Consider the following 25,564-nt stretch of genomic DNA (forward strand, 5'->3'; position numbering starts at 1 on the left):
GTGGGTTAACAGCATCCGGCATCTCTCTGCTGGTGGAGAATGTGTGGGTTAACAGTATCCGGCATCTCTCTGCTGGTGGAAAATGTGTGTGTTAACAGTATCCGGCATCTCTCTGCTGGTGGAGAATGTGTGGGTTAACAGTATCTGGCATCTCTCTGCTGATGGAGAATGTGTGAGTTAACAGCATCCGGCATCTCTCTGCTGGTGGAGAATGTGTGTGTTAACAGTATCCGGCATCTCTCTGCTGGTGCAGATTGTGTAGGTTAACAGTATCTTGCATCTCTCTGGTGATGGAGAATGTGTGCGTTAACAATATCCGGGATCTCTCTGCTGGTGGAGAATATGTAGGTTAACAGTATCCGGCATCTCTCTGCTGATGGAGAATGTGTGGGTTAGCAGTATCCGGCATCGCTCTGCTGATGGAGAATGTGTGGGTTAACAGCATCCGGCATCTCTCTGCTGGTGGAGAATGCGTGGGTTAACAGTATCCGCCATCTTTTTGCTGGTGGAGTATGTGTGGGTTAACAGTATCCGGCATCTCTCTGCTGGTGGAGAATGTGTGGGTTAACTGTATCTGGCATCTCACTGCTGGCGGAGAATGTGTGCGTTAACAGTATCTGGCATCTCTGTGCTGGTTTGAGAATGTGTGGGTTAACAGTATCTGGCATCTCTCTGCTGATGGAGAATATGTGAGTTAACAGCATCTGGCATCTCGCTGCTGGTGGCGAATGTGTGAGTTAACAGCATCCGGCATCTCTCTGCTGGTGAAGAATGTGTGGGTTTACATTACCTGGCATCTCTCTGCTGGTTGGAGAATGTGTGGGTTAACAGTATCTGGAATCTCTCTGCTGGTTGGAGAATGTGTGGGTTAACAGTATCTGGAATCTCTCTGCTGGTGGAGAATATGTGGGGTAACAGTATCTGGCATCTCTCTGCTGATGGAGAATGTGTGGGTTAACAGTATCCGGCATCGCTCTGCTGATGGAGAATGTGTGGGTTAACAGCATCCGGCATCTCTCTGCTGGTGGAGAATGTGTGGGTTAACAGTATACGGCATCTCTCTGCTGGTGGAGAATGTGTAGGTTAACAGTATCCGGCACCTCTCTGCTGGTGGAGAATGTGTGTGTTAACAGTATCCTGCATCTCTCTGCTGGTGGAGAATGTGTGTGTTAACAGTATCTGGCATCTTTCTGCTGGTTGGAGAATGTGTGTGTTAATGGTATCCGGCATCTCTCTGCTGGTGGAGAATGTGTGGGTTAACAGTATCCGGCATCTCTCTGCTGTTGGAGAATGTGTGGGTTAACAGTATCCGGCATACCTCTGCCGGTTGGAGAATGTGTGGGTTAACAGTATCCGGCATCTCTCTGCTGGTGGAGAATGTGTGTGTTAACAGTATCCGGCATCTCTCTGCTGGTGGAGTATGTGTGGGTTAACAGTATCTGGCATCTGTCAGCTGATGGAGAATGTGTGAGTTAACAGCATCCGGCATCTCTCTGCTGGTGGAGAATGTGTGGGTTAACTGTACCTGGCATCTCTCTGCTGGTTGGAGAATGTGTGGGTTAACAGCATCTGGAATCTCTCTGCTGGTGGAGAATGTGTGGGTTAACAGTATCCGACATGTCTCTGCTGGTGGAGAATGTGTGGGTTAACAGTATCTGGCATCTCTCTGCTGGTTGCAGAATGTGTGGGTTAACAGTATCTGGAATCTCTCTGCTGGTTGGAGAATGTGTGGGTTAACCGTATCTGGCATCTCTCTGCAGGTGGAGAATGTGTGGGTTAACAGTATCCGGTATCTGTCTGCTGCTGGAGAATGTGTGGGTTAACAGTATCCGGCTTTTCTCTGCTGGTTGGAGAATGTGTGGGTTAACAGTATCTGGCATCTCTCTGCTGGTTGGAGAATCTGTGTGTTAACGGTATACGGCATCTCTCTGCTGGTGGAGAATGTGTGGGTTAACAGTATCCGGCATCTCTCTGCTGGTGGAGAACGTGTGGGTGAACACTATCCGGCATCTCTCTGCTGGTGGAGAATGTGTGTGTTAACAGTATCCGGCATCTCTCTGCTGGTGCAGATTGTGTAGGTTAACAGTATCTTGCATCTCTCTGGTGATGGAGAATGTGTGCGTTAACAATATCCGGGATCTCTCTGCTGGTGGAGAATATGTGGGTTAACAGTATCCGGCATCTCTCTGCTGATGGAGAATGTGTGGGTTAACAGTATCCGGCATCGCTCTGCTGATGGAGAATGTGTGGGTTAACAGCATCCGGCATCTCTCTGCTGGTGGAGAATGCGTGGGTTAACAGTATCCGCCATCTTTTTGCTGGTGGAGTATGTGTGGGTTAACAGTATCCGGCATCTCTCTGCTGGTGGAGAATGTGTGGGTTAACTGTATCTGGCATCTCACTGCTGGCGGAGAATGTGTGCGTTAACAGTATCTGGCATCTCTGCGCTGGTTTGAGAATGTGTGGGTTAACAGTATCTGGCATCTCTCTGCTGATGGAGAATATGTGAGTTAACAGCATCCGGCATCGCTCTGCTGATGGAGAATGTGTGGGTTAACAGCATCCGGCATCTCTCTGCTGATGGAGAATGTGTGGGTTAACATTACCTGGCATCTCTCTGCTGGTGGAGAATGTGTGGGTTAACAGCATCCGGCATCGCTCTGCTGATGGAGAATGTGTGGGTTAACAGCATCCGGCATCTCTCTGCTGGTGGAGAATGTGTGTGTTAACAGTATCCGGCATCTCTCTGCTGGTGGAGAATGTGTGGGATAACAGTATCTTGCATCTCTCTGCTGATGGAGAATCTGTGAGTTAACAGTATCCGGCATCTCTCTGCTGGTTGGAGAATGTGTGGGTTAACAGTGTCCGGTATCTCACTGCTAGTGGAGAATGTGTGGGTTAACAGTATCAGGCATCTCTCTGCTGGTGGAGAATGTGTGGGTTAACAGTATCCGACATCTCTCTGCTGGTGGAGAATGTGTGTGTTAACAGTATCCTGCATCTCTCTGCTGGGGGAGAATGTGTGGGTTAACAGTATCTGGCATCTTTCTGCTGGTTGGAGAATGTGTGTGTTAATGGTATCCGGCATCTCTCTGCTGGTGGAGAATGTGTGGGTTAACAGTATCCGGCATCTCTCTGCTGTTGGAGAATGTGTGGGTTAACAGTATCTGGCATACCTCTGCTGGTTGGAGAATGTGTGGGTTAACAGTATCCGGCATCACTCTGCTGGTGCAGATTGTGTAGGTTAACAGTATCTTGCATCTCTCTGGTGATGGAGAATGTGTGCGTTAACAATATCCGGGATCTCTCTGCTGGTGGAGAATATGTGGGGTAACCGTATCTGGCATCTCTCTGCTGATGGAGAATGTGTGGGTTAACATTATCCGGCATCGCTCTGCTGATGGTGAATGTGTGGGTTAACAGCATCCGGCATCTCTCTGCTGGTGGAGAATGTGTGGGTTAACAGTATACGGCATCTCTCTGCTGGTGGAGAATGTGTGGGTTAACAGTATCCGGCACCTCTCTGCCAGTGGAGAATGTGTGTGTTAACAGTATCCTGCATCTCTCTGCTGGTGGAGAATGTGTGTGTTAACAGTATCCGGTATCTCTCTGCTGGTGGAGAATGTGTGGGTTAACCGCATCCGGCATCTCTCTGCTGGTGCAGAATGTGTGGGTTAACAGTATCCGGCATCTCTCTGCTGGTGGAGAATGTGTGGGTTAACACTCTCCGGCATCTCTCTGCTGGTGGAGAATGTGTGTGTTAACAGTATCCGGCATCTCTCTGCTGGTGCAGATTGTGTGGGTTAACAGTATCTTGCATCTCTCTGCTGATGGAGAATCTGTGAGTTAACAGTATCCGGTATCTCTCTGCTGGTTGGAGAATGTGTGGGTTAACAGTATACGGCATCTCTCTGCTGGTGGAGAATGTGTGGGTTAACAGTATCCGGCATCTCTCTGCTGGTGGAGAATGTGTGTGTTAACAGTATCCTGCATCTCTCTGCTGGGGGAGAATGTGTGGGTTAACAGTATCTGGCATCTTTCTGCTGGTTGGAGAATGTGTGTGTTAATGGTATCCGGCAACTCTCTGCTGGTGGAGAATGTGTGGGTTAACAGTATCCGGCATCTCTCTGCTGTTGGAGAATGTGTGGGTTAACAGTATCTGGCATACCTCTGCTGGTTGGAGAATGTGTGGGTTAACAGTATCCGGCATCTCTCTGCTGATGGAGAATGTGTGGGTTAACAGTATCCGGCATCTCTCTGCTGGTGGAGAATGTGTGTGTTAACAGTATCCGGCATCTCTCTGCTGGTGCAGATTGTGTAGGTTAACAGTATCTTGCATCTCTCTGGTGATGGAGAATGTGTGCGTTAACAATATCCGGGATCTCTCTGCTGGTGGAGAATATGTGGGGTAACAGTATCTGGCATCTCTCTGCTGATGGAGAATGTGTGGGTTAACAGTATCCGGCATCGCTCTGCTGATGGAGAATGTGTGGGTTAACAGCATCCGGCATCTCTCTGCTGGTGGAGAATGCGTGGGTTAACAGTATCCGCCATCTTTTTGCTGGTGGAGTATGTGTAGGTTAACAGTATCCGGCATCTCTCTGCTGGTGGAGAATGTGTGGGTTAACAGGATCTGGTATCTCACTGCTGGCGGAGAATGTGTGCGTTAACAGTATCTGGCATCTGTGTGCTGGTTTGAGAATGTGTGGGTTAACAGTATCTGGCACTCTCTGCTGATGGAGAATATGTGAGTTAACAGCATCCGGCAATCTCTCTGCTGGTGGGGAATGTGTGAGTTAACAGCATCCGGCATCTCTCTGCTGGTGGAGAATGTGTGGGTTAACATTACCTGGCATCTCTCTGCTGGTTGGAGAATGTGTGGGTTAACAGTATCTGGAATCTCTCTGCTGGTTGGAGAATGTGTGGGTTAACAGTGTCCGGCATCTCACTGATAGTGGAGAATGTGTGGGTTAACAGTATCAGGCATCTCTCTGCTGGTGGAGAATGTGTGGGTTAACAGTATCCGGCATCTCTCTGCTGGTGGAGAATGTGTGTGTTAACAGTATCCTGCATCTCTCTGCTGGGGGAGAATGTGTGTGTTAACAGTATCCGGCATCTCTCTGCTGGTGCAGATTGTGTAGGTTAACAGTATCTTGCATCTCTCTGGTGATGGAGAATGTTTGCGTTAACAATATCCGGGATCTCTCTGCTGGTGGAGAATATGTGGGGTAACAGTATCTGGCATCTCTCTGCTGATGGAGAATGTGTGGGTTAACAGTATCCGGCATCGCTCTGCTGATGGAGAATGTGTGGGTTAACAGCATCCGGCATCTCTCTGCTGGTGGAGAATGTGTGGGTTAACAGTATACGGCATCTCTCTGCTGGTGGAGAATGTGTAGATTAACAGTATCCGGCACCTCTCTGCTGGTGGAGAATGTGTGTGTTAACAGTATCCTGCATCTCTCTGCTGGTGGAGAATGTGTGTGTTAACAGTATCTGGCATCTTTCTGCTGGTTGGAGAATGTGTGTGTTAATGGTATCCGGCATCTCTCTGCTGGTGGAGAATGTGTGGGTTAACAGTATCCGGCATCTCTCTGCTGTTGGAGAATGTGTGGGTTAACAGTATCCGGCATACCTCTGCCGGTTGGAGAATGTGTGGGTTAACAGTATCCGGCATCTCTCTGCTGGTGGAGAATGTGTGTGTTAACAGTATCCGGCATCTCTCTGCTGGTGGAGAATGTGTGGGTTAACAGTATCTGGCATCTGTCAGCTGATGGAGAATGTGTGAGTTAACAGCATCCGGCATCTCTCTGCTGGTGGAGAATGTGTGGGTTAACTGTACCTGGCATCTCTCTGCTGGTTGGAGAATGTGTGGGTTAACAGCATCTGGAATCTCTCTGCTGGTGGAGAATGTGTGGGTTAACAGTATCCGACATGTCTCTGCTGGTGGAGAATGTGTGGGTTAACAGTATCTGGCATCTCTCTGCTGGTTGCAGAATGTGTGGGTTAACTGTATCTGGCATCTCACTGCTGGCGGAGAATGTGTGCGTTAACAGTATCTGGCATCTCTGTGCTGGTTTGAGAATGTGTGGGTTAACAGTATCTGGCATCTCTCTGCTGATGGAGAATATGTGAGTTAACAGCATCCGGCATCGCTCTGCTGATGGAGAATGTGTGGGTTAACAGCATCCGGCATCTCTCTGCTGATGGAGAATGTGTGGGTTAACATTACCTGGCATCTCTCTGCTGGTGGAGAATGTGTGGGTTAACAGCATCCGGCATCGCTCTGCTGATGGAGAATGTGTGGGTTAACAGCATCCGGCATCTCTCTGCTGGTGGAGAATGTGTGTCTAAACAGTATCCGGCATCTCTCTGCTGGTGGAGAATGTGTGGGATAACAGTATCTTGCATCTCTCTGCTGATGGAGAATCTGTGAGTTAACAGTATCCGGCATCTCTCTGCTGGTTGGAGAATGTGTGGGTTAACAGTGTCCGGTATCTCACTGCTAGTGGAGAATGTGTGGGTTAACAGTATCAGGCATCTCTCTGCTGGTGGAGAATGTGTGGGTTAACAGTATCCGGCATCTCTCTGCTGGTGGAGAATGTGTGTGTTAACAGTATCCTGCATCTCTCTGCTGGGGGAGAATGTGTGGGTTAACAGTATCTGGCATCTTTCTGCTGGTTGGAGAATGTGTGTGTTAATGGTATCCGGCATCTCTCTGCTGGTGGGGAATGTGTGGGTTAACAGTATCCGGCATCTCTCTGCTGTTGGAGAATGTGTGGGTTAACAGTATCTGGCATACCTCTGCTGGTTGGAGAATGTGTGGGTTAACAGTATCCGGCATCACTCTGCTGGTGCAGATTGTGTAGGTTAACAGTATCTTGCATCTCTCTGGTGATGGAGAATGTGTGCGTTAACAATATCCGGGATCTCTCTGCTGGTGGAGAATATGTGGGGTAACAGTATCTGGCATCTCTCTGCTGATGGAGAATGTGTGGGTTAACAGTATCCGGCATCGCTCTGCTGATGGTGAATGTGTGGGTTAACAGCATCCGGCATCTCTCTGCTGGTGGAGAATGTGTTGGTTAACAGTATCCGGCATCTCTCTGCTGGTGGAAAATGTGTGTGTTAACAGTATCCGGCATCTCTCTGCTGGTGGAGAATGTGTGGGTTAACAGTATCTGGCATCTCTCTGCTGATGGAGAATGTGTGAGTTAACAGCATCCGGCATCTCTCTGCTGGTGGAGAATGTGTGTGTTAACAGTATCCGGCATCTCTCTGCTGGTGCAGATTGTGTAGGTTAACAGTATCTTGCATCTCTCTGGTGATGGAGAATGTGTGCGTTAACAATATCCGGGATCTCTCTGCTGGTGGAGAATATGTAGGTTAACAGTATCCGGCATCTCTCTGCTGATGGAGAATGTGTGGGTTAGCAGTATCCGGCATCGCTCTGCTGATGGAGAATGTGTGGGTTAACAGCATCCGGCATCTCTCTGCTGGTGGAGAATGCGTGGGTTAACAGTATCCGCCATCTTTTTGCTGGTGGAGTATGTGTGGGTTAACAGTATCCGGCATCTCTCTGCTGGTGGAGAATGTGTGGGTTAACTGTATCTGGCATCTCACTGCTGGCGGAGAATGTGTGCGTTAACAGTATCTGGCATCTCTGTGCTGGTTTGAGAATGTGTGGGTTAACAGTATCTGGCATCTCTCTGCTGATGGAGAATATGTGAGTTAACAGCATCTGGCATCTCGCTGCTGGTGGCGAATGTGTGAGTTAACAGCATCCGGCATCTCTCTGCTGGTGAAGAATGTGTGGGTTTACATTACCTGGCATCTCTCTGCTGGTTGGAGAATGTGTGGGTTAACAGTATCTGGAATCTCTCTGCTGGTTGGAGAATGTGTGGGTTAACAGTATCTGGAATCTCTCTGCTGGTGGAGAATATGTGGGGTAACAGTATCTGGCATCTCTCTGCTGATGGAGAATGTGTGGGTTAACAGTATCCGGCATCGCTCTGCTGATGGAGAATGTGTGGGTTAACAGCATCCGGCATCTCTCTGCTGGTGGAGAATGTGTGGGTTAACAGTATACGGCATCTCTCTGCTGGTGGAGAATGTGTAGGTTAACAGTATCCGGCACCTCTCTGCTGGTGGAGAATGTGTGTGTTAACAGTATCCTGCATCTCTCTGCTGGTGGAGAATGTGTGTGTTAACAGTATCTGGCATCTTTCTGCTGGTTGGAGAATGTGTGTGTTAATGGTATCCGGCATCTCTCTGCTGGTGGAGAATGTGTGGGTTAACAGTATCCGGCATCTCTCTGCTGTTGGAGAATGTGTGGGTTAACAGTATCCGGCATACCTCTGCCGGTTGGAGAATGTGTGGGTTAACAGTATCCGGCATCTCTCTGCTGGTGGAGAATGTGTGTGTTAACAGTATCCGGCATCTCTCTGCTGGTGGAGTATGTGTGGGTTAACAGTATCTGGCATCTGTCAGCTGATGGAGAATGTGTGAGTTAACAGCATCCGGCATCTCTCTGCTGGTGGAGAATGTGTGGGTTAACTGTACCTGGCATCTCTCTGCTGGTTGGAGAATGTGTGGGTTAACAGCATCTGGAATCTCTCTGCTGGTGGAGAATGTGTGGGTTAACAGTATCCGACATGTCTCTGCTGGTGGAGAATGTGTGGGTTAACAGTATCTGGCATCTCTCTGCTGGTTGCAGAATGAGTGGGTTAACAGTATCTGGAATCTCTCTGCTGGTTGGAGAATGTGTGGGTTAACCGTATCTGGCATCTCTCTGCAGGTGGAGAATGTGTGGGTTAACAGTATCCGGTATCTGTCTGCTGCTGGAGAATGTGTGGGTTAACAGTATCCGGCTTTTCTCTGCTGGTTGGAGAATGTGTGGGTTAACAGTATCTGGCATCTCTCTGCTGGTTGGAGAATCTGTGTGTTAACGGTATACGGCATCTCTCTGCTGGTGGAGAATGTGTGGGTTAACAGTATCCGGCATCTCTCTGCTGGTGGAGAACGTGTGGGTGAACACTATCCGGCATCTCTCTGCTGGTGGAGAATGTGTGTGTTAACAGTATCCGGCATCTCTCTGCTGGTGCAGATTGTGTAGGTTAACAGTATCTTGCATCTCTCTGGTGATGGAGAATGTGTGCGTTAACAATATCCGGGATCTCTCTGCTGGTGGAGAATATGTGGGTTAACAGTATCCGGCATCTCTCTGCTGATGGAGAATGTGTGGGTTAACAGTATCCGGCATCGCTCTGCTGATGGAGAATGTGTGGGTTAACAGCATCCGGCATCTCTCTGCTGGTGGAGAATGCGTGGGTTAACAGTATCCGCCATCTTTTTGCTGGTGGAGTATGTGTGGGTTAACAGTATCCGGCATCTCTCTGCTGGTGGAGAATGTGTGGGTTAACTGTATCTGGCATCTCACTGCTGGCGGAGAATGTGTGCGTTAACAGTATCTGGCATCTCTGTGCTGGTTTGAGAATGTGTGGGTTAACAGTATCTGGCATCTCTCTGCTGATGGAGAATATGTGAGTTAACAGCATCCGGCATCGCTCTGCTGATGGAGAATGTGTGGGTTAACAGCATCCGGCATCTCTCTGCTGATGGAGAATGTGTGGGTTAACATTACCTGGCATCTCTCTGCTGGTGGAGAATGTGTGGGTTAACAGCATCCGGCATCGCTCTGCTGATGGAGAATGTGTGGGTTAACAGCATCCGGCATCTCTCTGCTGGTGGAGAATGTGTGTGTTAACAGTATCCGGCATCTCTCTGCTGGTGGAGAATGTGTGGGATAACAGTATCTTGCATCTCTCTGCTGATGGAGAATCTGTGAGTTAACAGTATCCGGCATCTCTCTGCTGGTTGGAGAATGTGTGGGTTAACAGTGTCCGGTATCTCACTGCTAGTGGAGAATGTGTGGGTTAACAGTATCAGGCATCTCTCTGCTGGTGGAGAATGTGTGGGTTAACAGTATCCGACATCTCTCTGCTGGTGGAGAATGTGTGTGTTAACAGTATCCTGCATCTCTCTGCTGGGGGAGAATGTGTGGGTTAACAGTATCTGGCATCTTTCTGCTGGTTGGAGAATGTGTGTGTTAATGGTATCCGGCATCTCTCTGCTGGTGGAGAATGTGTGGGTTAACAGTATCCGGCATCTCTCTGCTGTTGGAGAATGTGTGGGTTAACAGTATCTGGCATACCTCTGCTGGTTGGAGAATGTGTGGGTTAACAGTATCCGGCATCACTCTGCTGGTGCAGATTGTGTAGGTTAACAGTATCTTGCATCTCTCTGGTGATGGAGAATGTGTGCGTTAACAATATCCGGGATCTCTCTGCTGGTGGAGAATATGTGGGGTAACCGTATCTGGCATCTCTCTGCTGATGGAGAATGTGTGGGTTAACATTATCCGGCATCGCTCTGCTGATGGTGAATGTGTGGGTTAACAGCATCCGGCATCTCTCTGCTGGTGGAGAATGTGTGGGTTAACAGTATACGGCATCTCTCTGCTGGTGGAGAATGTGTGGGTTAACAGTATCCGGCACCTCTCTGCCAGTGGAGAATGTGTGTGTTAACAGTATCCTGCATCTCTCTGCTGGTGGAGAATGTGTGTGTTAACAGTATCTGGCATCTTTCTGCTGGTTGGAGAATGTGTGTGTTAATGGTATCCGGCATCTCTCTGCTGGTGGAGAATGTGTGGGTTAACAGTATCCGGCATGTCTCTGCTGTTGGAGAATGTGTGGGTTAACAGTATCCGGCATACCTCTGCCGGTTGGAGAATGTGTGGGTTAACAGTATCCGGCATCTCTCTGCTGGTGGAGAATGTGTGTGTTAAAAGTATCCGGCATCTCTCTGCTGGTGGAGAATGTGTGGGTTAACAGTATCTGGCATCTGTCTGCTGATGGAGAATGTGTGAGTTAACAGCATCCGGCATCTCTCTGCTGGTGGAGAATGTGTGGGTTAACTGTACCTGGCATCTCTCTGCTGGTTGGAGAATGTGTGGGTTAACAGTATCTGGAATCTCTCTGCTGGTGGAGAATGTGTGGGTTAACAGTATCCGGTATCTGTCTGCTGCTGGAGAATGTGTGGGTTAACAGTATCCGGCTTTTCTCTGCTGGTTGGAGAATGTGTGGGTTAACAGTATCTGGCATCTCTCTGCTGGTTGGAGAATCTGTGTGTTAACGGTATACGGCATCTCTCTGCTGGTGGAGAATGTGTGTGTTAACAGTATCCGGCATCTCTCTGCTGGTGGAGAACGTGTGGGTTAACACTACCCGGCATCTCTCTGCTGGTGGAGAATGTGTGTGTTAACAGTATCCGGCATCTCTCTGCTGATGGAGAATGTGTGGGTTAACAGTATCCGGCATCGCTCTGCTGATGGAGAATGTGTGGGTTAACAGCATCCGGCATCTCTCTGCTGGTGGAGAATGCGTGGGTTAACAGTATCCGCCATCTTTTTGCTGGTGGAGTATGTGTGGGTTAACAGTATCCGGCATCTCTCTGCTGGTGGAGAATGTGTGGGTTAACTGTATCTGGCATCTCACTGCTGGCGGAGAATGTGTGCGTTAACAGTATCTGGCATCTCTGTGCTGGTTTGAGAATGTGTGGGTTCACAGTATCTGGCATCTCTCTGCTGATGGAGAATATGTGAGTTAACAGCATCCGGCATCTCTCTGCTGGTGGAGAATGTGTGAGTGAACAGCATCCGGCATCTCTCTGCTGGTGGAGAATGTGTGGGTTAACATTACCTGGCATCTCTCTGCTGGTTGGAGAATGTGTGGGTTAACAGTATCTGCAATCTCTCTGCTGGTTGGAGAATGTGTGGGTTAACAGTATCTGGAATCTCTCTGCTGGTTGGAGAATGTGTGGGTTAACCGTATCTGGCATCTCTCAGCTAGTTGGAGAATGTGTGTGTTCATGGTATCCGGCATCTCTCTGCTGGTGGAGAATGTGTGGGTTAACAGTATCCGGCATCTCTCTGCTGTTGGAGAATGTGTGGGTTAACAGTATCCGGCATACCTCTGCTGGTTGGAGAATGTGTGGGTTAACAGTATCCGGCATCTCTCTGCTGGTGGAGAATGTGTGTGTTAACAGTATCCGGCATCTCTCTGCTGGTGGAGAATGTGTGGGTTAACAGTATCTGGCATCTCTCTGCTGATGGAGAATGTGTGAGTTAACAGCATCCGGCATCTCTCTGCTGGTGGAGAATGTGTGTGTTAACAGTATCCGGCATCTCTCTGCTGGTGCAGATTGTGTAGGTTAACAGTATCTTGCATCTCTCTGGTGATGGAGAATGTGTGCGTTAACAATATCCGGGATCTCTCTGCTGGTGGAGAATATGTGGGTTAACAGTATCCGGCATCTCTCTGCTGATGGAGAATGTGTGGGTTAACAGTATCCGGCATCGCTCTGCTGATGGAGAATGTGTGGGTTAACAGCATCCGGCATCTCTCTGCTGGTGGAGAATGCGTGGGTTAACAGAATCCGCCATCTTTTTGCTGGTGGAGTATGTGTGGGTTAACAGTATCCGGCATCTCTCTGCTGGTGGAGAATGTGTGGGTTAACTGTATCTGGCATCTCACTGCTGGCGGAGAATGTGTGCGTTAACAGTATCTGGCATCTCTGTGCTGGTTTGAGAATGTGTGGGTTAACAGTATCTGGCATCTCTCTGCTGATGGAGAATATGTGAGTTAACAACATCTGGCATCTCGCTGCTGGTGGTGAATGTGTGAGTTAACAGCATCCGGCATCTCTCTGCTGGTGAAGAATGTGTGGGTTTACATTACCTGGAATCTCTCTGCTGGTTGGAGAATGTGTGGGTTAACAGTATCTGGAATCTCTCTGCTGGTTGGAGAATGTGTGGGTTAACAGTATCTGGAATCTCTCTGCTGGTGGAGAATGTGTGGGTTAACAGTATCTGGCATCTCTCTGCTGGTTTGAGAATGTGTGGGTTAACAGTATCAGGCATCTGTCCGCTGGTGGAGAATGTGTGTGTTAACAGTATCCGGCATCTCTCTGCTGGGGGAGAATGTGTGGGTTAACAGTATCTGGCATCTTTCTGCTGTTTGGAGAATGTGTGTGTTAACGGTATCCGGCATGTCTCTGCTGGTGGAGAATGTGTGGGTTAACAGTATCAGGCATCTCTCTGCTGGTGGAGAATATGTGGGTTAACAGTATCCGGCATCTGTCTGCTGATGGAGAATGTGTGGGTTAACAGCATCCGGCATCGCTCTGCTGATGGAGAATGTGTGGGTTAACAGCATCCGGCATCTCTCTGCTGATGGAGAATGTGTGGGCTAACATTACCTGGCATCTCTCTGCTGGTGGAGAATGTGTGGGTTAACAGCATCCGGCATCGCTCTGCTGATGGAGAATGTGTGGGTTAACAGCATCCGGCATCTCTCTGCTGGTGGAGAATGTGTGTGTTAACAGTATCCGGCATCTCTCTGCTGGTGGAGAATGTGTGGGATAACAGTATCTGGCATCTCTCTGCTGTTGGAGAATATGTGAGTTAACAGCATCCGGCATCTCTCTGCTGGTGGAGAATGTGTGGGTTAACAGTACCTGGCATCTCTCTGCTGGTTGGAGAATGTGTGGGTTAACAGTATCTGGAATCTCTCTGCTGGTGGAGAACGTGTGGGTTAACAGTATCCGATATCTCTCTGCTGGTGGAGAATGTGTGGGTAAACAGTATCTGGCATCTCTGTGCTTGTTGGAGAATGTGTGGGTTAACAGTAACTGGAATCTCTCTGCTGATGGAGAATGTGTGGGTTAACAGAATCCGGCATCTCTCTGCTGGTTGCAGAATCTGTGGGTTAACAGTATCTGGAATCTCTCTGCTGGTTGGAGAACGTGTGGGTTAACAGTATCCGGCCTCTCTCTGCTGGCTGGAGAATGTGTGGGTTAACAGTATCTGGAATATCTCTGCTGGCTGGAGAATGTGTGTGTTAACAGTATCTGGCATCTCTCTACTGGTGGAGAATGTGTGGGTTAACAGTATCCGGCATCTCTCTGCTGGTGGAGAATGTGTGGGTTAACACTATCCGGCATCTCTCTGCTGGTGGAGAATGTGTGTGTTAACAGTATCCGGCATCTCTCTGCTGGTGCAGATTGTGTAGGTTAACAGTATCTTGCATCTCACTGCTGTTGGAGAATCTGTGAGTTAACAGTACTTGGCATCTCTCTGCTGGTTGGAGAATGTGTGGGTTAACAGTATCCGGCATCTCTCTGCTGGTGGAGAATGTTTGGGTTAACAGTACCCTGCATCTCTCTGCTGGTGGAGAATGTGTGGGTTAACATTATCTGGCATCTCTCTGTTGATGGAGAATGTGCGGGTTAACAGTATCCGGCATCTCTCTGCTGGTGGAGAATATGTGGGTTAATAGTATCCGGCATCTCTCTTCTGATGGAGAATGTGTGGGTTATCAGCATCCGGCATCGCTCTGCTAATGGAGAATGTGTGGGTTAACAGCATCCGGCATCTCTGTGCTGATGGAGAATGTGTGGGTTAATATTACCTGGCATCTCTCTGCTGGTGGAGAATGTGTGGGTTAACAGTATCCGACATCTCTCTGCTGGTGGAGAATGTGTGGTTTAACAGTATCTGGCATCTCTGTGCTGGTTGGAGAATGTGTGTGGTAACAGTATCTGGCATCACTCTGCTGATGGAGAATGTGTGGGTTAACAGTATCTGGAATCTCTCTGCTGATGGAGAATGTGTGGGTTAACAGTGTCTGGAATCTCTCTGCTGGTTGGAGAATATGTGGATTAACCGTATCTGGCATCTCTCTGCTGGTGGAGAATGTGTGGGTTAACAGTATCCGGCATCTGTCTGCTGGTGGAGAATGTGTGGGTTAACATTATCCGGCATCTCTCTGCTGGTGGAGAATGTGTGGGTTAACAGTATCCGGCATTTCTTTGCTGGTTGGAGAATGTGTGGGTTAACAGTATCCGGTATCTCTCTGCTGGTGGAGAATGTGTGGGTTAACATTATCCGGCATCTCTCTGCTGGTGGAGAATGTGTGGGTTAACAGTATTTGGCATCTCTCTGCTGATGGAGAATGTGTGGGTTAACAGCATCCGGCATCGCTCTGCTGATGGAGAATGTGTGGGTTAACAGTATCCGGCATCTCTCTGCTGGTGGAGAATGTGTGGGTTAACACTATCCGGCATCTCTCTGCTGGTGGAGAATGTGTGTGTTCACAGTATCCGGCATCTCTCTGCTGGTGCAGATTGTGTAGGTTAACAGTATCTTGCATCTCTCTGGTGATGGAGAATGTGTCGGTTAACAGTATCCGCCATCTTTTTGCTGGTGGAGTATGTGTGGGTTAACAGTATCCGGCATCTCTCTGCTGGTGGAGAATGTGTGGGTTAACAGTATCCGACATCTCTCTGCTGGTGGAGAATGTGTGGTTTAACATTATCTGGCATCTGTGTGCTGGTTGGAGAATGTGTGGGGTAACAGTCTCTGGCATCTCTCTGCTGATGGAGAATGTGTGGGTTAACAGTATCTGGAATCTCTCTGCTGATGGAGAATGTGTGGGTTAACAGAATCCGGCATCTCTCTGCTGGTTGGAGAATGTGTGGGTTAACAGTATCTGGAATCTCTCTGCTGGTTGGAGAATGTGTGGGTTAACAGTATCTGGAATCTCTCTGCTGGTTGGAGAATGTGCGGGTTAACCGTATCTGGCATCTCTCTGCTGGTGGAGTATGTGTGGGTTAACAGTATCCGGCATCTGTCTGCTGATGGAGAATGTGTGAGTTAACAGCATCCGGCATCTCTCTGCTGGTGGAGAATGTGTGGGTTAACTGTACCTGGCATCTCTCTGCTGGTTGGAGAATGTGTGGGTTAACAGTATCTGGAATCTCTCTGCTGGTGGAGAATGTGTGGGTTAACAGTATCCGGTATCTGTCTGCTGCTGGAGAATGTGTGGGTTAACAGTATCCGGCTTTTCTCTGCTGGTTGGAGAATGTGTGGGTTAACAGTATCTGGCATCTCTCTGCTGGTTGGAGAATCTGTGTGTTAACGGTATACGGCATCTCTCTGCTGGTGGAGAATGTGTGTGTTAACAGTATCCGGCATCTCTCTGCTGGTGGAGAACGTGTGGGTTAACACTACCCGGCATCTCTCTGCTGGTGGAGAATGTGTGTGTTAACAGTATCCGGCATCTCTCTGCTGATGGAGAATGTGTGGGTTAACAGTATCCGGCATCGCTCTGCTGATGGAGAATGTGTGGGTTAACAGCATCCGGCATCTCTCTGCTGGTGGAGAATGCGTGGGTTAACAGTATCCGCCATCTTTTTGCTGGTGGAGTATGTGTGGGTTAACTGTATCCGGCATCTCTCTGCTGGTGGAGAATGTGTGGGTTAACTGTATCTGGCATCTCACTGCTGGCGGAGAATGTGTGCGTTAACAGTATCTGGCATCTCTGTGCTGGTTTGAGAATGTGTGGGTTCACAGTATCTGGCATCTCTCTGCTGATGGAGAATATGTGAGTTAACAGCATCCGGCATCTCTCTGCTGGTGGAGAATGTGTGAGTTAACAGCATCCGGCATCTCTCTGCTGGTGGAGAATGTGTGGGTTAACATTACCTGGCATCTCTCTGCTGGTTGGAGAATGTGTGGGTTAACAGTATCTGCAATCTCTCTGCTGGTTGGAGAATGTGTGGGTTAACAGTATCTGGAATCTCTCTGCTGGTTGGAGAATGTGTGGGTTAACCGTATCTGGCATCTCTCAGCTAGTTGGAGAATGTGTGTGTTCATGGTATCCGGCATCTCTCTGCTGGTGGAGAATGTGTGGGTTAACAGTATCCGGCATCTCTCTGCTGTTGGAGAATGTGTGGGTTAACAGTATCCGGCATACCTCTGCTGGTTGGAGAATGTGTGGGTTAACAGTATCCGGCATCTCTCTGCTGGTGGAGAATGTGTGTGTTAACAGTATCCGGCATCTCTCTGCTGGTGGAGAATGTGTGGGTTAACAGTATCTGGCATCTCTCTGCTGATGGAGAATGTGTGAGTTAACAGCATCCGGCATCTCTCTGCTGGTGGAGAATGTGTGTGTTAACAGTATCCGGCATCTCTCTGCTGGTGCAGATTGTGTAGGTTAACAGTATCTTGCATCTCTCTGGTGATGGAGAATGTGTGCGTTAACAATATCCGGGATCTCTCTGCTGGTGGAGAATATGTGGGTTAACAGTATCCGGCATCTCTCTGCTGATGGAGAATGTGTGGGTTAACAGTATCCGGCATCGCTCTGCTGATGGAGAATGTGTGGGTTAACAGCATCCGGCATCTCTCTGCTGGTGGAGAATGCGTGGGTTAACAGAATCCGCCATCTTTTTGCTGGTGGAGTATGTGTGGGTTAACAGTATCCGGCATCTCTCTGCTGGTGGAGAATGTGTGGGTTAACTGTATCTGGCATCTCACTGCTGGCGGAGAATGTGTGCGTTAACAGTATCTGGCATCTCTGTGCTGGTTTGAGAATGTGTGGGTTAACAGTATCTGGCATCTCTCTGCTGATGGAGAATATGTGAGTTAACAACATCTGGCATCTCGCTGCTGGTGGTGAATGTGTGAGTTAACAGCATCCGGCATCTCTCTGCTGGTGAAGGATGTGTGGGTTTACATTACCTGGAATCTCTCTGCTGGTTGGAGAATGTGTGGGTTAACAGTATCTGGAATCTCTCTGCTGGTTGGAGAATGTGTGGGTTAACAGTATCTGGAATCTCTCTGCTGGTGGAGAATGTGTGGGTTAACAGTATCTGGCATCTCTCTGCTGGTTTGAGAATGTGTGGGTTAACAGTATCAGGCATCTGTCCGCTGGTGGAGAATGTGTGTGTTAACAGTATCCGGCATCTCTCTGCTGGGGGAGAATGTGTGGGTTAACAGTATCTGGCATCTTTCTGCTGTTTGGAGAATGTGTGTGTTAACGGTATCCGGCATGTCTCTGCTGGTGGAGAATGTGTGGGTTAACAGTATCAGGCATCTCTCTGCTGGTGGAGAATATGTGGGTTAACAGTATCCGGCATCTGTCTGCTGATGGAGAATGTGTGGGTTAACAGCATCCGGCATCGCTCTGCTGATGGAGAATGTGTGGGTTAACAGCATCCGGCATCTCTCTGCTGATGGAGAATGTGTGGGCTAACATTACCTGGCATCTCTCTGCTGGTGGAGAATGTGTGGGTTAACAGCATCCGGCATCGCTCTGCTGATGGAGAATGTGTGGGTTAACAGCATCCGGCATCTCTCTGCTGGTGGAGAATGTGTGTGTTAACAGTATCCGGCATCTCTCTGCTGGTGGAGAATGTGTGGGATAACAGTATCTGGCATCTCTCTGCTGTTGGAGAATATGTGAGTTAACAGCATCCGGCATCTCTCTGCTGGTGGAGAATGTGTGGGTTAACAGTACCTGGCATCTCTCTGCTGGTTGGAGAATGTGTGGGTTAACAGTATCTGGAATCTCTCTGCTGGTGGAGAATGTGTGGGTTAACAGTATCCGGTATCTGTCTGCTGCTGGAGAATGTGTGGGTTAACAGTATCCGGCTTTTCTCTGCTGGTTGGAGAATGTGTGGGTTAACAGTATCTGGCATCTCTCTGCTGGTTGGAGAATCTGTGTGTTAACGGTATACGGCATCTCTCTGCTGGTGGAGAATGTGTGTGTTAACAGTATCCGGCATCTCTCTGCTGGTGGAGAACGTGTGGGTTAACACTACCCGGCATCTCTCTGCTGGTGGAGAATGTGTGTGTTAACAGTATCCGGCATCTCTCTGCTGATGGAGAATGTGTGGGTTAACAGTATCCGGCATCGCTCTGCTGATGGAGAATGTGTGGGTTAACAGCATCCGGCATCTCTCTGCTGGTGGAGAATGCGTGGGTTAACAGTATCCGCCATCTTTTTGCTGGTGGAGTATGTGTGGGTTAACAGTATCCGGCATCTCTCTGCTGGTGGAGAATGTGTGGGTTAACTGTATCTGGCATCTCACTGCTGGCGGAGAATGTGTGCGTTAACAGTATCTGGCATCTCTGTGCTGGTTTGAGAATGTGTGGGTTCACAGTATCTGGCATCTCTCTGCTGATGGAGAATATGTGAGTTAACAGCATCCGGCATCTCTCTGCTGGTGGAGAATGTGTGAGTTAACAGCATCCGGCATCTCTCTGCTGGTGGAGAATGTGTGGGTTAACATTACCTGGCATCTCTCTGCTGGTTGGAGAATGTGTGGGTTAACAGTATCTGCAATCTCTCTGCTGGTTGGAGAATGTGTGGGTTAACAGTATCTGGAATCTCTCTGCTGGTTGGAGAATGTGTGGGTTAACCGTATCTGGCATCTCTCAGCTAGTTGGAGAATGTGTGTGTTCATGGTATCCGGCATCTCTCTGCTGGTGGAGAATGTGTGGGTTAACAGTATCCGGCATCTCTCTGCTGTTGGAGAATGTGTGGGTTAACAGTATCCGGCATACCTCTGCTGGTTGGAGAATGTGTGGGTTAACAGTATCCGGCATCTCTCTGCTGGTGGAGAATGTGTGTGTTAACAGTATCCGGCATCTCTCTGCTGGTGGAGAATGTGTGGGTTAACAGTATCTGGCATCTCTCTGCTGATGGAGAATGTGTGAGTTAACAGCATCCGGCATCTCTCTGCTGGTGGAGAATGTGTGTGTTAACAGTATCCGGCATCTCTCTGCTGGTGCAGATTGTGTAGGTTAACAGTATCTTGCATCTCTCTGGTGATGGAGAATGTGTGCGTTAACAATATCCGGGATCTCTCTGCTGGTGGAGAATATGTGGGTTAACAGTATCCGGCATCTCTCTGCTGATGGAGAATGTGTGGGTTAACAGTATCCGGCATCGCTCTGCTGATGGAGAATGTGTGGGTTAACAGCATCCGGCATCTCTCTGCTGGTGGAGAATGCGTGGGTTAACAGAATCCGCCATCTTTTTGCTGGTGGAGTATGTGTGGGTTAACAGTATCCGGCATCTCTCTGCTGGTGGAGAATGTGTGGGTTAACTGTATCTGGCATCTCACTGCTGGCGGAGAATGTGTGCGTTAACAGTATCTGGCATCTCTGTGCTGGTTTGAGAATGTGTGGGTTAACAGTATCTGGCATCTCTCTGCTGATGGAGAATATGTGAGTTAACAACATCTGGCATCTCGCTGCTGGTGGTGAATGTGTGAGTTAACAGCATCCGGCATCTCTCTGCTGGTGAAGAATGTGTGGGTTTACATTACCTGGAATCTCTCTGCTGGTTGGAGAATGTGTGGGTTAACAGTATCTGGAATCTCTCTGCTGGTTGGAGAATGTGTGGGTTAACAGTATCTGGAATCTCTCTGCTGGTGGAGAATGTGTGGGTTAACAGTATCTGGCATCTCTCTGCTGGTTTGAGAATGTGTGGGTTAACAGTATCAGGCATCTGTCCGCTGGTGGAGAATGTGTGTGTTAACAGTATCCGGCATCTCTCTGCTGGGGGAGAATGTGTGGGTTAACAGTATCTGGCATCTTTCTGCTGTTTGGAGAATGTGTGTGTTAACGGTATCCGGCATGTCTCTGCTGGTGGAGAATGTGTGGGTTAACAGTATCAGGCATCTCTCTGCTGGTGGAGAATATGTGGGTTAACAGTATCCGGCATCTGTCTGCTGATGGAGAATGTGTGGGTTAACAGCATCCGGCATCGCTCTGCTGATGGAGAATGTGTGGGTTAACAGCATCCGGCATCTCTCTGCTGATGGAGAATGTGTGGGCTAACATTACCTGGCATCTCTCTGCTGGTGGAGAATGTGTGGGTTAACAGCATCCGGCATCGCTCTGCTGATGGAGAATGTGTGGGTTAACAGCATCCGGCATCTCTCTGCTGGTGGAGAATGTGTGTGTTAACAGTATCCGGCATCTCTCTGCTGGTGGAGAATGTGTGGGATAACAGTATCTGGCATCTCTCTGCTGTTGGAGAATATGTGAGTTAACAGCATCCGGCATCTCTCTGCTGGTGGAGAATGTGTGGGTTAACAGTACCTGGCATCTCTCTGCTGGTTGGAGAATGTGTGGGTTAACAGTATCTGGAATCTCTCTGCTGGTGGAGAACGTGTGGGTTAACAGTATCCGATATCTCTCTGCTGGTGGAGAATGTGTGGGTAAACAGTATCTGGCATCTCTGTGCTTGTTGGAGAATGTGTGGGTTAACAGTAACTGGAATCTCTCTGCTGATGGAGAATGTGTGGGTTAACAGAATCCGGCATCTCTCTGCTGGTTGCAGAATCTGTGGGTTAACAGTATCTGGAATCTCTCTGCTGGTTGGAGAACGTGTGGGTTAACAGTATCCGGCCTCTCTCTGCTGGCTGGAGAATGTGTGGGTTAACAGTATCTGGAATATCTCTGCTGGCTGGAGAATGTGTGTGTTAACAGTATCTGGCATCTCTCTACTGGTGGAGAATGTGTGGGTTAACAGTATCCGGCATCTCTCTGCTGGTGGAGAATGTGTGGGTTAACACTATCCGGCATCTCTCTGCTGGTGGAGAATGTGTGTGTTAACAGTATCCGGCATCTCTCTGCTGGTGCAGATTGTGTAGGTTAACAGTATCTTGCATCTCACTGCTGTTGGAGAATCTGTGAGTTAACAGTACTTGGCATCTCTCTGCTGGTTGGAGAATGTGTGGGTTAACAGTATCCGGCATCTCTCTGCTGGTGGAGAATGTTTGGGTTAACAGTACCCTGCATCTCTCTGCTGGTGGAGAATGTGTGGGTTAACATTATCTGGCATCTCTCTGTTGATGGAGAATGTGCGGGTTAACAGTATCCGGCATCTCTCTGCTGGTGGAGAATATGTGGGTTAATAGTATCCGGCATCTCTCTTCTGATGGAGAATGTGTGGGTTATCAGCATCCGGCATCGCTCTGCTAATGGAGAATGTGTGGGTTAACAGCATCCGGCATCTCTGTGCTGATGGAGAATGTGTGGGTTAATATTACCTGGCATCTCTCTGCTGGTGGAGAATGTGTGGGTTAACAGTATCCGACATCTCTCTGCTGGTGGAGAATGTGTGGTTTAACAGTATCTGGCATCTCTGTGCTGGTTGGAGAATGTGTGTGGTAACAGTATCTGGCATCACTCTGCTGATGGAGAATGTGTGGGTTAACAGTATCTGGAATCTCTCTGCTGATGGAGAATGTGTGGGTTAACAGTGTCTGGAATCTCTCTGCTGGTTGGAGAATATGTGGATTAACCGTATCTGGCATCTCTCTGCTGGTGGAGAATGTGTGGGTTAACAGTATCCGGCATCTGTCTGCTGGTGGAGAATGTGTGGGTTAACATTATCCGGCATCTCTCTGCTGGTGGAGAATGTGTGGGTTAACAGTATCCGGCATTTCTTTGCTGGTTGGAGAATGTGTGGGTTAACAGTATCCGGTATCTCTCTGCTGGTGGAGAATGTGTGGGTTAACATTATCCGGCATCTCTCTGCTGGTGGAGAATGTGTGGGTTAACAGTATTTGGCATCTCTCTGCTGATGGAGAATGTGTGGGTTAACAGCATCCGGCATCGCTCTGCTGATGGAGAATGTGTGGGTTAACAGTATCCGGCATCTCTCTGCTGGTGGAGAATGTGTGGGTTAACACTATCCGGCATCTCTCTGCTGGTGGAGAATGTGTGTGTTCACAGTATCCGGCATCTCTCTGCTGGTGCAGATTGTGTAGGTTAACAGTATCTTGCATCTCTCTGGTGATGGAGAATGTGTCGGTTAACAGTATCCGCCATCTTTTTGCTGGTGGAGTATGTGTGGGTTAACAGTATCCGGCATCTCTCTGCTGGTGGAGAATGTGTGGGTTAACAGTATCCGACATCTCTCTGCTGGTGGAGAATGTGTGGTTTAACATTATCTGGCATCTGTGTGCTGGTTGGAGAATGTGTGGGGTAACAGTCTCTGGCATCTCTCTGCTGATGGAGAATGTGTGGGTTAACAGTATCTGGAATCTCTCTGCTGATGGAGAATGTGTGGGTTAACAGAATCCGGCATCTCTCTGCTGGTTGGAGAATGTGTGGGTTAACAGTATCTGGAATCTCTCTGCTGGTTGGAGAATGTGTGGGTTAACAGTATCTGGAATCTCTCTGCTGGTTGGAGAATGTGCGGGTTAACCGTATCTGGCATCTCTCTGCTGGTGGAGTATGTGTGGGTTAACAGTATCCGGCATCTGTCTGCTGGTGGAGAATGTGTGGGTTAATAGTATTCGGCATCTATCTGCTGGTGGAGAATGTGTGGGTTAACAGTATCCGGCATTTCTCTGCTGGTTGGAGAATGTGTGGGTTAACAGAATCCGGCATCTCACTGCAGGTGGAGAATGTGTGGGTTAACATTATCCGGCATCTCTCTGCTGGTGGAGAATGTGTGGGTTAACAGTATCTGGCATCTCTCTGCTGGTTGGAGAATGTGTGGGTTAACAGTGTCTGGCACCTTTCTGCTGGTTGGAGAATGTGTGTGTTAACGGTATCCGGCATCTCTCTGCTGGTGGAGAATGTGTGGGTTAACAGTATCCGGCATCTCTCTGCTATTGGAGAATGTGTGGGTTAACAGTATCAAGCATATCTCTGCTGGTTGGAGAATGTGTGGGTTAACAGTATCCGACATCTGTCTGCTGATGGAGAATGTGTGGGTTAACAGTACCTGGCATCTCTCTGCTAGTTGGAGAACGTGTGGGTTAACAGTATCCGGCCTCTCTCTGCTGGCTGGAGAATGTGTGGGTTAACAGTATCTGGAATATCTCTGCTGGCTGGAGAATGTGTGTGTTAACAGTATCTGGCATCTCTCTACTGGTGGAGAATGTGTGGGTTAACAGTATCCGGCATCTCTCTGCTGGTGGAGAATGTGTGGGTTAACACTATCCGGCATCTCTCTGCTGGTGGAGAATGTGTGTGTTAACAGTATCCGGCATCTCTCTGCTGGTGCAGATTGTGTAGGTTAACAGTATCTTGCATCTCACTGCTGTTGGAGAATCTGTGAGTTAACAGTACTTGGCATCTCTCTGCTGGTTGGAGAATGTGTGGGTTAACAGTATCCGGCATCTCTCTGCTGGTGGAGAATGTTTGGGTTAACAGTACCCTGCATCTCTCTGCTGGTGGAGAATGTGTGGGTTAACATTATCTGGCATCTCTCTGTTGATGGAGAATGTGCGGGTTAACAGTATCCGGCATCTCTCTGCTGGTGGAGAATATGTGGGTTAATAGTATCCGGCATCTCTCTTCTGATGGAGAATGTGTGGGTTATCAGCATCCGGCATCGCTCTGCTAATGGAGAATGTGTGGGTTAACAGCATCCGGCATCTCTGTGCTGATGGAGAATGTGTGGGTTAATATTACCTGGCATCTCTCTGCTGGTGGAGAATGTGTGGGTTAACAGTATCCGACATCTCTCTGCTGGTGGAGAATGTGTGGTTTAACAGTATCTGGCATCTCTGTGCTGGTTGGAGAATGTGTGTGGTAACAGTATCTGGCATCACTCTGCTGATGGAGAATGTGTGGGTTAACAGTATCTGGAATCTCTCTGCTGATGGAGAATGTGTGGGTTAACAGTGTCTGGAATCTCTCTGCTGGTTGGAGAATATGTGGATTAACCGTATCTAGCATCTCTCTGCTGGTGGAGAATGTGTGGGTTAACAGTATCCGGCATCTGTCTGCTGGTGGAGAATGTGTGGGTTAACATTATCCGGCATCTCTCTGCTGGTGGAGAATGTGTGGGTTAACAGTATCCGGCATTTCTTTGCTGGTTGGAGAATGTGTGGGTTAACAGTATCCGGTATCTCTCTGCTGGTGGAGAATGTGTGGGTTAACATTATCCGGCATCTCTCTGCTGGTGGAGAATGTGTGGGTTAACAGTATTTGGCATCTCTCTGCTGATGGAGAATGTGTGGGTTAACAGCATCCGGCATCGCTCTGCTGATGGAGAATGTGTGGGTTAACAGTATCCGGCATCTCTCTGCTGGTGGAGAATGTGTGGGTTAACACTATCCGGCATCTCTCTGCTGGTGGAGAATGTGTGTGTTCACAGTATCCGGCATCTCTCTGCTGGTGCAGATTGTGTAGGTTAACAGTATCTTGCATCTCTCTGGTGATGGAGAATGTGTCGGTTAACAGTATCCGCCATCTTTTTGCTGGTGGAGTATGTGTGGGTTAACAGTATCCGGCATCTCTCTGCTGGTGGAGAATGTGTGGGTTAACAGTATCCGACATCTCTCTGCTGGTGGAGAATGTGTGGTTTAACATTATCTGGCATCTGTGTGCTGGTTGGAGAATGTGTGGGGTAACAGTCTCTGGCATCTCTCTGCTGATGGAGAATGTGTGGGTTAACAGTATCTGGAATCTCTCTGCTGATGGAGAATGTGTGGGTTAACAGAATCCGGCATCTCTCTGCTGGTTGGAGAATGTGTGGGTTAACAGTATCTGGAATCTCTCTGCTGGTTGGAGAATGTGTGGGTTAACAGTATCTGGAATCTCTCTGCTGGTTGGAGAATGTGCGGGTTAACCGTATCTGGCATCTCTCTGCTGGTGGAGTATGTGTGGGTTAACAGTATCCGGCAT

General features: G+C 48.6%; 1 protein-coding gene across 2 annotated transcripts in view; it reads left to right on the forward strand.

Annotated features, from left to right (window-relative positions):
• LOC140200175 (rho GTPase-activating protein 20-like) overlaps positions 1-25,564 on the forward strand; it is a 409,640-nt gene that overhangs the window by 120,528 nt on the left and 263,548 nt on the right. The window lies entirely within an intron of this gene.

This window comes from Mobula birostris, chromosome 7, assembly GCF_030028105.1.
Source record: "Mobula birostris isolate sMobBir1 chromosome 7, sMobBir1.hap1, whole genome shotgun sequence".
Taxonomy (NCBI): Eukaryota; Metazoa; Chordata; class Chondrichthyes; order Myliobatiformes; family Myliobatidae; genus Mobula; species Mobula birostris.